Source organism: Pomacea canaliculata, linkage group LG14, assembly GCF_003073045.1.
Source record: "Pomacea canaliculata isolate SZHN2017 linkage group LG14, ASM307304v1, whole genome shotgun sequence".
Classification (NCBI taxonomy): Eukaryota; Metazoa; Mollusca; class Gastropoda; order Architaenioglossa; family Ampullariidae; genus Pomacea; species Pomacea canaliculata.
Window position 1 is genome coordinate 12596027 of NC_037603.1, and position 9811 is coordinate 12605837.

General features: G+C 38.9%; 1 protein-coding gene across 4 annotated transcripts in view; it reads left to right on the top strand.

Moving 5' to 3' along the window:
- LOC112555198 overlaps positions 1 to 9811 on the top strand; it is a 60631-nt gene that overhangs the window by 8262 nt on the left and 42558 nt on the right. The gene's annotated exons all lie outside the window — the stretch shown is intronic.

Consider the following 9811-nt stretch of genomic DNA (forward strand, 5'->3'; position numbering starts at 1 on the left):
CTTCGGAAACTGTGATTATCACAGTGATGGTGCTGTCATGTGGTATGTACAAACGCCACATGGTCAACAACATCTTACGCAAACACCACCAACCGCTTCATCACATGCAAGTGAGGACTGGTTTAAATGGTATTTTCTTTCCTCTTAAATTTATCATCTAATCTCTTATAGTTTTGAAACTGTTTTATTCAGGTAATGATGACTTATACAGGCAAATGCTTTGTTAAAGTCTATTTGTCTTTTGGATAATACGCTTTAGTTTGTCTCAACAGGACTTGATGTGTTGTTAAAAGATTTAAAAGATAAATATTTTTGATTGCTCTTAAGAAAAATCTTGGATAAATGGCATAAGTCATAAGAGAGGTGAACAGTGTTAGTTTAAATCCTTACTTGTGTACTTGCTTCTTGACCTGTTAATTCTCCTGTTTGCAGCACTGGTGGATTCAACGGACCAATCTTGCAATCTTAACCTTTTCAAAAGTGTCAGAACATGACTTTGGAGTGAAATATATCTGTCTTCTGATCATACCAGAAGAGAGTTTAAGCTCGATAATCAGTATTCAGTCGTTTTATCAAACTAGGTGAGTCAGACTTCAGTGTTATATTTTGCTGTTCAGTATAAGAAAAAAATGTTTAAATATTTGAACTGTTCGGGTTCAACTTCTTATATTATCAGTATGGAATACAATGAGGTGATGATGCAGAAAACTTCCGTGAGAATTAATCAGGAAGCTTGCAGAAGTAATACTTATGAGATTAGTTCAGACTAAAACTAGCCACTTATTTATAGTGCTTTTTTGAAGTTTATTATGATGAAAACTTAACATTGATGCAATGAACTGTGTGCATTAACAAAATAAGTTTAACAAGGGGTGTAAATTAGTCATACCCTGCACAAAATATACTTTCTTTCTGAAAATGTGTCATAATCTGGTCATACACAGTACTTAATTTTCAAATAGCACAAAATTTCTGAAGGGATAGTAAGAGCAGTCCAGTTCAAAGTTTAATTTAAAATTTTTCAGTAATTAATGAATGCAACCTGTCTGAAGTGATCATCTTGTTTTCAAGACACTCTGAAAGTCATGGCTGTTTTATCATTGGAAGTTGCTTAGGCTGTGCATTAGTCAGTGGGGATAATGGTCTTTATAGTGCGTCACCATGGAGAACGTATCAAAATTTTGGCTGAGACGGCAGCCAGAACGAAGTATGTCTTTTTTTATAAAAAAAAATGAAGCTCAACAATAATGCAAAATATTACTCATCATGCAACACATTAATATATCGACAAGCATATTTCAGCTTAGAAATAAATGCTTAATGAAAAAAAGAAATAAAGTTTTCCATAAATGTAGATGAGATAATCACTTTAAGAATACTAAAAAAAGACATTTTAAGCATACATAAAATAAGACATTTTAAGCGCAATTCTTTGTTAGCAAAAAATATATATTTTATGCACACAGTTTATATTATATAATACATATGAATATGCTCCTTCTAATCTGCTTTCCACACTGTTTGAGTGTTCAGGATAATGGAACATGATGTGGTTCTGATTCATGATGAAGACCATGAATGTCTTGTAGAGAGAATACATCAACCTCAGCTGACGAAAGAAGGATATCGCATCTGTGTCATGAGACCAAGGACATCTTCGTAAGTGCTTTAAAAAAAAAAAAATTCATGCATACTTATTGAGCTGTGTGCTTGACCTTCGTGAATCAGAAATAATAAAATTCAAAGCAGATATGATATTGTTCTGAACATTAAGGGGAATAAATTCTCCAAAAGTCCTTTTTTAATACTTTACAGTATAAAATCTTGACTTCATGTAAGGAATGAAACTTTAAATGTAACTACTAGAAGGTTATATTCACTGTATTAGAGCAGCAGGTTTTTCGCCCTAGAATAGTAGACATGTTCTTGAATAGAAAACAACTGCTATATTTGCATTCAGGCCTACTGAAATTGGCATTTCATATATCAGATTGAATTCATGGTACCTATGGCAGTTGAGGATACTTTGTATTCGTTTTATTCTGTCACAGCGGCCATCTTGGAAAACAGTGGGCATGCAGTGCATACAGTGTATACTTCTCCTTCTCTCCCCATGAAATCCATGGTGCTGATTCCAAATCCTGGCTGAGCTTGCTGCAAGTGCCAAGCAGAAACATTCCCGGCGTAATGTCGTTGTTATTCGGAAAGACTGAAGAACAAGGCATTGATCACTCTCAAACAGTTCAGCAGAGCAAAGACAGATTCAGACAAGTGCAGGTCAAATAAAAAATGCTTGGAAAGACTTGAAGCACTTGACACATGGCTCCAACTTGAAATCAGTGAGGAAAGTGATCAGCCATTCCTTCTACTACGCTAGACAAGTCTGGAGTAGCCTCCATAAACACCTACCCAGCTTTGGGACAATCAATCTGTCAACATGACTGTAGAATCAAGTCACCCACGAGAGATAAGGACTAGCTGCAGTTCAACCAACAGTCGACGACATCTGTTATCCACCTGTAGTCAGAGTCAACACATTACAGTCACGATCAGAAGACTTCGCACTTCACAAAATGGAATTAAAGGCAAGCTTTGAGGAGGAAACTGATTATAAAAAAAAATAACTCTATTACAGACCTACAAGCTTAACATATCCAATAAATCTGCATCAAAAAGAGGTTTAGAGAATACCAAAATTTCTAAAAATGTGCTGGATGAGGAACCCGTAAATACAAACTGAACCTGAGGAAAAGAGGAGGAAAAGTACAGAGGATGAACGAGATGAAGATGTTCATGCGCAGTAAAGGATTACAGGAATAGTACCCCAGAAGCAGTTCAGGTAGCCCACCCGTCAGTTAACGCAGACACTCATTCCTTCACCAAGTACTTATCTTCATTCATTTCTCCCCCAGGTGCCCAGGTCATCGCGTTTAAAGAATCCAGGAGATGGAACTGCTTTACACGTTACGGTTGGGTTGGGGGTGGGCAGACTCCTGACTCCATCGTGTTTCCTATCAGACTTTCGCTGCTTGTACATCAGAACTGTGGGGTACTTGTGTGTGAGGATCTGTTCGTGTGTTGGTTGTTTGTTCTGTTCAGCGTATGATTGTGTAGTCAAGATAGCACACTCTCAAGCCGGAGAATACGCTTTTCACTCTACAGGCACTGCCAAGGAACAACTGCTTCAAATCTGTCTTAAATACATACCGACACAACTTTAGACAGCCTAAATCCAGTGCTTTGAGTCAATATTTCTAAGCTTGGCAACACTACTCAATATCTTTACATAACGCCAGACCAGCTGTTCCTCTGGGACCAGAAGATGTATGCGCATCTATATTCATGAACTCTAGAACTAGAAAACGTTCTCGACTGGGACTGTATTTTTCCAGAGAACAGAATGCAATCTGCCATGCTGTGTAGGGGTTGCCATCAAAGTCATGTAAGGTGATTTCCATCATCAACAGCTGGTGGGCATCATTACATCCGTCTGTTATTATGAATATATATATAACAATGGATTGGCCGACAGGCGCGCCCACACAATTACACACCATACAACTCGTGATGTACACGCTGGTGAGTCGCACATCGAATGTAACTGACCGTGGTGTGTGGGTGCCCGGGTGTCAGTGTGTGTGCTCTTCAAAAGAGATGATGTTGTGGGCCGTGGAGTGTGAGAGGATGTTAGGCTGGGGAAACTTTTAGAAATTTACCAGTGGGATGAGTATTAGAGGTAGTGGTGGAAGGGAAAGAGGATCTGGGGTTTGAGGGCTAAGTGTGTTTCAAAGTTAACTCGATCCGGTTTCCTCTCCCTCCTCTTTTCCTCCATGAATGAAAATCATTTTAGATGATGAAATGTTGTGGCAATTTCATCTGCTAAAACCAAACAAGTTGGTTGTGTTGGAGAAATGCAAGTCTGTGGAAAAAGTGAGAGTATACATGTAACCACCCCCTCTCCACATGCTGTTACAAGCTACACACTTATTACTGTTATTCTTTACATTTAAGTGTTAACCGTTATTTTTTTTGACTAACCCGTCCTAAGTAATCCGGTTTTCAGTTATGAGGAAAAATTAAGACTATACTTTAACTAGGAGAAAATTGGTTTTATTAGAATCTGAACCGCATGAGCTCGATGGAGGACAGGCGTTTCTTACTCTCCAGCTGGAGATTATGGTGTTGTGTAAAATTTGAGGGTGGCGAATGGGTTCATAGCACAGAACATCTTAAGTTTGTGTTTTGCAAGTGTTTAATTAGTTTTTAAATATCAGGATAATTGGGTGTGGTGTATGCTGTGCGGCACGTGGCACGTGTATTTGTAAGATATTATATCTTTAAGTACGGCCAGTTCCAGTGATACATATAAAGTATACACGCAGAAGCAATTATGTGTATGGAGTGTATAACATCAGGTGTTGGGTATCTAATTCTCCATTTGAGTACATTGTGGTGTGTGGCGGGAGGGAGACTGAGTGTGTCGGAAGGTTGAGGTGGTGTGTGCTTGGCTTGCTAAAAGTAAATGTTAGTGACACGTATTTTAACTTTGACATGAAAACGTGACATAAATATTTATCTGAATCACGGACTCAGATAATAGTTTAACACATGTACGATTTGCTGGGTGGATGTGAACTTTTTCAGAGGTGCAATCGTGATGTGATCAATCTTTCAAGGTTATGAATATGGATTTCTCCTTTTATGGATGATGTAAATGTGTTTGCGTATGGGTTGAAAGGAAGTGAATGAAAGCTTCATTGAGCTGGAAAAAATTGTCATCCTTATAAAAGCTAGTGATGTTGGCCCCAACTGACAATTGTCGTGGTGCTAGCTTTCACTCAGCTTCAATATATATTAACTACATATGTTTGAACATTTCACAACATTAATTACCACGAATATAGTACTTTCAAGTGCATCAGCTTTGTATACCCTGTGCATAAAGTCACTTCCCTTCCTCCTCTTGAGACATTGATGTCATGGTGGGGTTCCGTGAACACGATCAGAATGGATCCTCGTTGTTGGGTTTTGACAGTAGGACTAGAATGTGGTTAAAACTGATGAGGGGTTTGTTTAACATAGATAACTGGGATGTGTGAAAATTGTAACTAGAAAGGACGGACATGTAGAAAATAATGTATATTTTGAACTGTTAAGGATGCTGAGTGATGCTTCAACTGTTTGTCGGACTCTGGGCCATATCGCATTTGATGTTGACAGTTGGTTTGTTTGTGTGTTTTCTGTCGCGGGCGTCACTTCACCGCTTTTAAATAATACGAAAAAGGTGAGAAAAAAAATAGATTGCAGATACATTTTTTATTAGAAACAAGTTGTACCTTACCATTTTAGTAGTTAATTAGTTTGTGAATTTGAGTTGTGTTTCTGCGTCGAAACCAACTCTGATAGTATGTTCATGGTGGCTCATCTTAGAAGTCAGAGCATCGTTGAGGGGGGTGAGTGTTTAGTTTTCGTGGTGTAGTATGTGGGTCGTCATCGAATTAAAAAGATTGGGAACGCCCTACGTAGGGATAAATACTTTCTTCTTCCTTTTTTCGTTTTTTTTTTTCGTCGGTTTTTTAATATATTTTTTATTACTAACATGCGATTTGGCCTGCACTGGGTGGGCAGAAGTTTCGCGGCCGGATATGGCCATGTGGGCCGTTTGGCATGGTTTAAAGTATATACTATAGAAAAAGTATAGAATATGTAGAAGTATTATATAGTGACTGGAAATGTCGGTGGGGGTGGGCGGTGGTAAAGTGGCTAAAAGTACTGTTTGGAATCCTGGGAATTTTGAAAGAAAGTGCTGGTAATGTCGCGGATATGAAGTGTACATGTCATACAGAGGCAGTAACAAAGATGGCACTATACGGACGATACGGAATGTTTCAGAATGTCATAGAATAATCATGACTGGATATGTTCTGGATGTTACAGTGTGATGTCAAATTGGTGGAAAGATAAGGGTTTATTTAAAAAATCTTCCAGCATTGAACAATTCATTGATCGGTCATGTATGTGGCTACTGGTTAAAATGTTCTTCGTGTCTCTTAATTTAAGCAGTCCAAGATGTCTTTTCACATATAAAGTGCTGTTTGCAGCATTAATGATGTTCATCTGCAAGACCACATGTAACAGTTTTAATGCTGGACAGTTACACAGGGAACTATAGCAGCTAAAATAAGAAGAGATAATAAAATCTCTTTTCCAGAGAAATTTAATTGATTTATGTATTTTAATATTATCTTCGTTTGACAGCTGCATTGATGAGACAGTAACACCAATTCGCCTCTCCTTGCGCTAACAGCCATTGTCCTTTAGTCTGTGTAAGTTCATCTGCCATGTACCGAACTTACTTACTTGCAGAAAACACTAGTAGGCTTCAACTCTTGTGTAGTGGGAAATGTGTGTTTCTTGAGTGCACGCAACGCTGGGTGTGTGTCTAATTTATATACCTTAATAATATACTATAGGGATACACGCAGGTCACTGTCTCTATCCTTCGTTATTTCCAGATGACAGAATAGAAACCACTCGGTTCATTCATTTTGCTTCATTGCGGGGCTCTACTCCATCAGGAAATGAGTCAACTGCATGGACATCACACTTCAGTGTGCACATAAATACCACCAACATGGTATTCAAACACGAATATTAATGTCAATCACAAAAGAAAGTACTCTGGCTTTTTTAAAAGCAGGACCATTGTTAACAGAACTCATTTTCAGTGTGATCTTTTTGTCCTCAACTGTTCAACCTATTTTTCCTTCCATAAAAAACCTCTTCTCCAGAGAACGTATAAGTGTCTTCTAACAAAGAAGATGTCGCTTTTCCAGCAGAAACGTAAAGGAGATATTGTTTAATCAAATTTATATATAACGTGTTTTTTTTTTTTCTTGGTACACGTAACAACTCCACCTACGACAGTCACGAGTGGGGACCGGATGTAGGTTGGAAGCTGCTCACTGAGCCATTAATATCTGGTCCACAGTTCCAACCATACTCTGTTCGTGGCATCAACATCTTTTTGTCTGCTCCTGCACCCTTCTCTTCAGAGATTAAGCAGGTATGTTCTTGTGTTCATGTATTGAATGTTAATAAGCGTTTAATTGTGGATTCTTGTCTCGGGACACAGCAAGATGATGAGGAATGATGAATACTGCTAGCATTAAACAACCAGTAAAACAAAGAATGCAAATGATTTGCTGCCTCCACGAATAATGATGGTGTCCCTGTGTTTTATCCAGTATAGAAGCCTCACTTCTTTATTCGTTAATTTTCTCGAAAAACATTACTTTATGCTGATTGGTTTAAACGATGAAGAAAATTTACTTCAGTAAGCTTTCCTTCTTGATCATCGCTCTCTCGCGGAACCCCCTTCCTGAAGTCTGATGTTGAAAATTCTTGTATAGTAATAACATTGATATTCTGCACTCAGGTTTTAAAATTCGTCGTCTGCTGTGCCCGATGCTCCAGGGGTGAAAGAATGGGAGCTGAGAAGTGCGAACTGACGTCTGCTGATTTCCAGTTCTTGGGTGCATGTCTGGCACAGACAACTGCAGTGCACTCTTGAATGTCAATGAAACCGGCTAACACCTGCAGTAACATACCGTCCTGGTTCTAAACCTTGGTCTCAAACTTAAGCATAATTACAAGAAATCTTAACTGAATACAGGAACGTCACAAGTATGGTGCGATCACCTACGTTTGATGGCTGTGAAATGATTGGAGTACTCTTGAATATAACAAATAACTTAATCTAGCACGTGTGTTAATGGAAACAGGGTTGACATACATAACATGTGATGAGGAATTGCGTTATATTTTCCAATTTGTTTCTTATTCTTAGGTTCTTCTTAGAAAATGTCAGAGAAATAACAATGTTCCCTGTATTACATCTGACTTTCTCTTGTGTCAAGGTCCAGGGCCGCTGCAACATGAATGAATATAAAAACTTCTCTCTGGAGAATGTCTCCGCTGGCTCCGAGGAGACAATACCGAGTGTGCCGAGAACTTCACCTCCTTTCATGATGCGGATTAATGACGACATACTGTACGTACCGTTTCCATGGGGACGAGAAGACGGCCCTGCAGCATGTGTGACAACACACCAGACCCCATTATAAACAGTAGGTGGCAGAAGGATGATGAAGGGTAAACGTATTCCAAGTTAGCGAGGAACGGCGCATGCGCGGTGGATTTCTGAACTACACGGTTTCATGTACGTGGAGAAACAGTCGGCGATCACGTCAATTCTTCACATATACTTTGCAATCTTTTCTCCCTTATTTTTTAGGGGTCGCGTTTTGAGATTCCAGAGATAATATATGCAATTTAAACATTTTAGTCCACATTCTCCACATTAGTGTCACATAAAGATGGTCTAAGATGTTTTTAACTGAAAACAGTTTTTTCTTCCTAACCTGTACAGTTTATTGACTCAATGACTGTACGAAAAAAGTTTAATCTATAGCACAGAGAAGCTTTGGAAAAATCATTTTCACAACTGAAAAAGTGGAAATTTACTTACTTTCATTGGCATGGGCTTTCTAACAGTATACTATAATTAAATGTCTACCAAGTTTTCATCTCTCATGATTCTTTCCACGATGAGTTCCGTTTTAACATCAATCACTACTAGGAAAGTAGAAGTCCTGTGTCAGACCTCACCATTCACGGGTTTCCTTCAGGGTTTTTATTCTTCTCGGGTCGCCAGCAACTTTCAAATGGGATTTTAAAAAAAAGGTTTTCGACCTGCTAACGGAAAATTACAACAGTCTATTTCTTTGTTTAAATGTGTTACATAATGATTACGAATAGTGTAAGGGAGGAGAGCTATTTATTTCGCCGGGGAAGTGGGTGAGGGGGTTATAAGACCCTGACCTCAAGTCGGAAACTGAGTGTTGGCCTAAATACATTGCTTATGTGGATCATGGCAAACCTGGAAAAGATCAACTGATCACGAATGAACAGACCCAGAGCAGTACGTCGCCTTGGGAGCCAGAAAACCCTTCATGTTCAGGCGTACTTTGGGGACTGTAAGGATCACGATGGTGTCGTATGTGACGTCAATAAGTCCGATGGTCATGTTCACAACGCGTGAGAAATTCCAACAACCGCTTCATCAAGTGCCGAGTAAGAATTGCTTTGGGTCGTGTCGTCGCCGGCCGTTGTGTTGTCGTTGTTTTGTTGTTTTTTTGTTGTTGTTGTTGCTGCTGCCTGCTGCTCCTGCTGCTGGCTCGTCTGCGCTGCTGCTTTGTGATCAACATATAGGTTTTCTTTTTTGATTTACTTAATTTTTATCATTCCTCTGTTCCAGAGTGAAATAGCTATCTGACTTGCTATCTAGTCCTCTGCAACTTAAAAATGGAATTACTTTCAAATTTCATTTTGGTATCTTTTAAATATTTTTAACGTTTGGCTACATATCACGTGTGGGAAAGAGTTCTTTAATATTTTTTCACTGAATATATAAAGGAGTGGGAAAATCTGAATAACTAGCCTCATCTATATATCATCTGACACGTGTTCTTTGATGGTCCTTTCCTCAGCACAATGGGTAACAATGAAAACTCCTGCAATCTTACTTTTCTCGAAAGTGTCAACTGAAGACTTTGAGTGGAAACAATTCGTCTTACACCCCACAAATCCACCAGACCCCCAGCCAACCAGTACTCTGTTCCGCTTACTGCAACTGTGTAAGACAACAAAACTTAAACTAGTAATGTACGTCTGTCCGACTAGTAAGTTCCACTTGTAGGTTCACTAGTGCTCTCAGCAAAGAGGACGTAGCGAGAGCCTATTGTTCCCC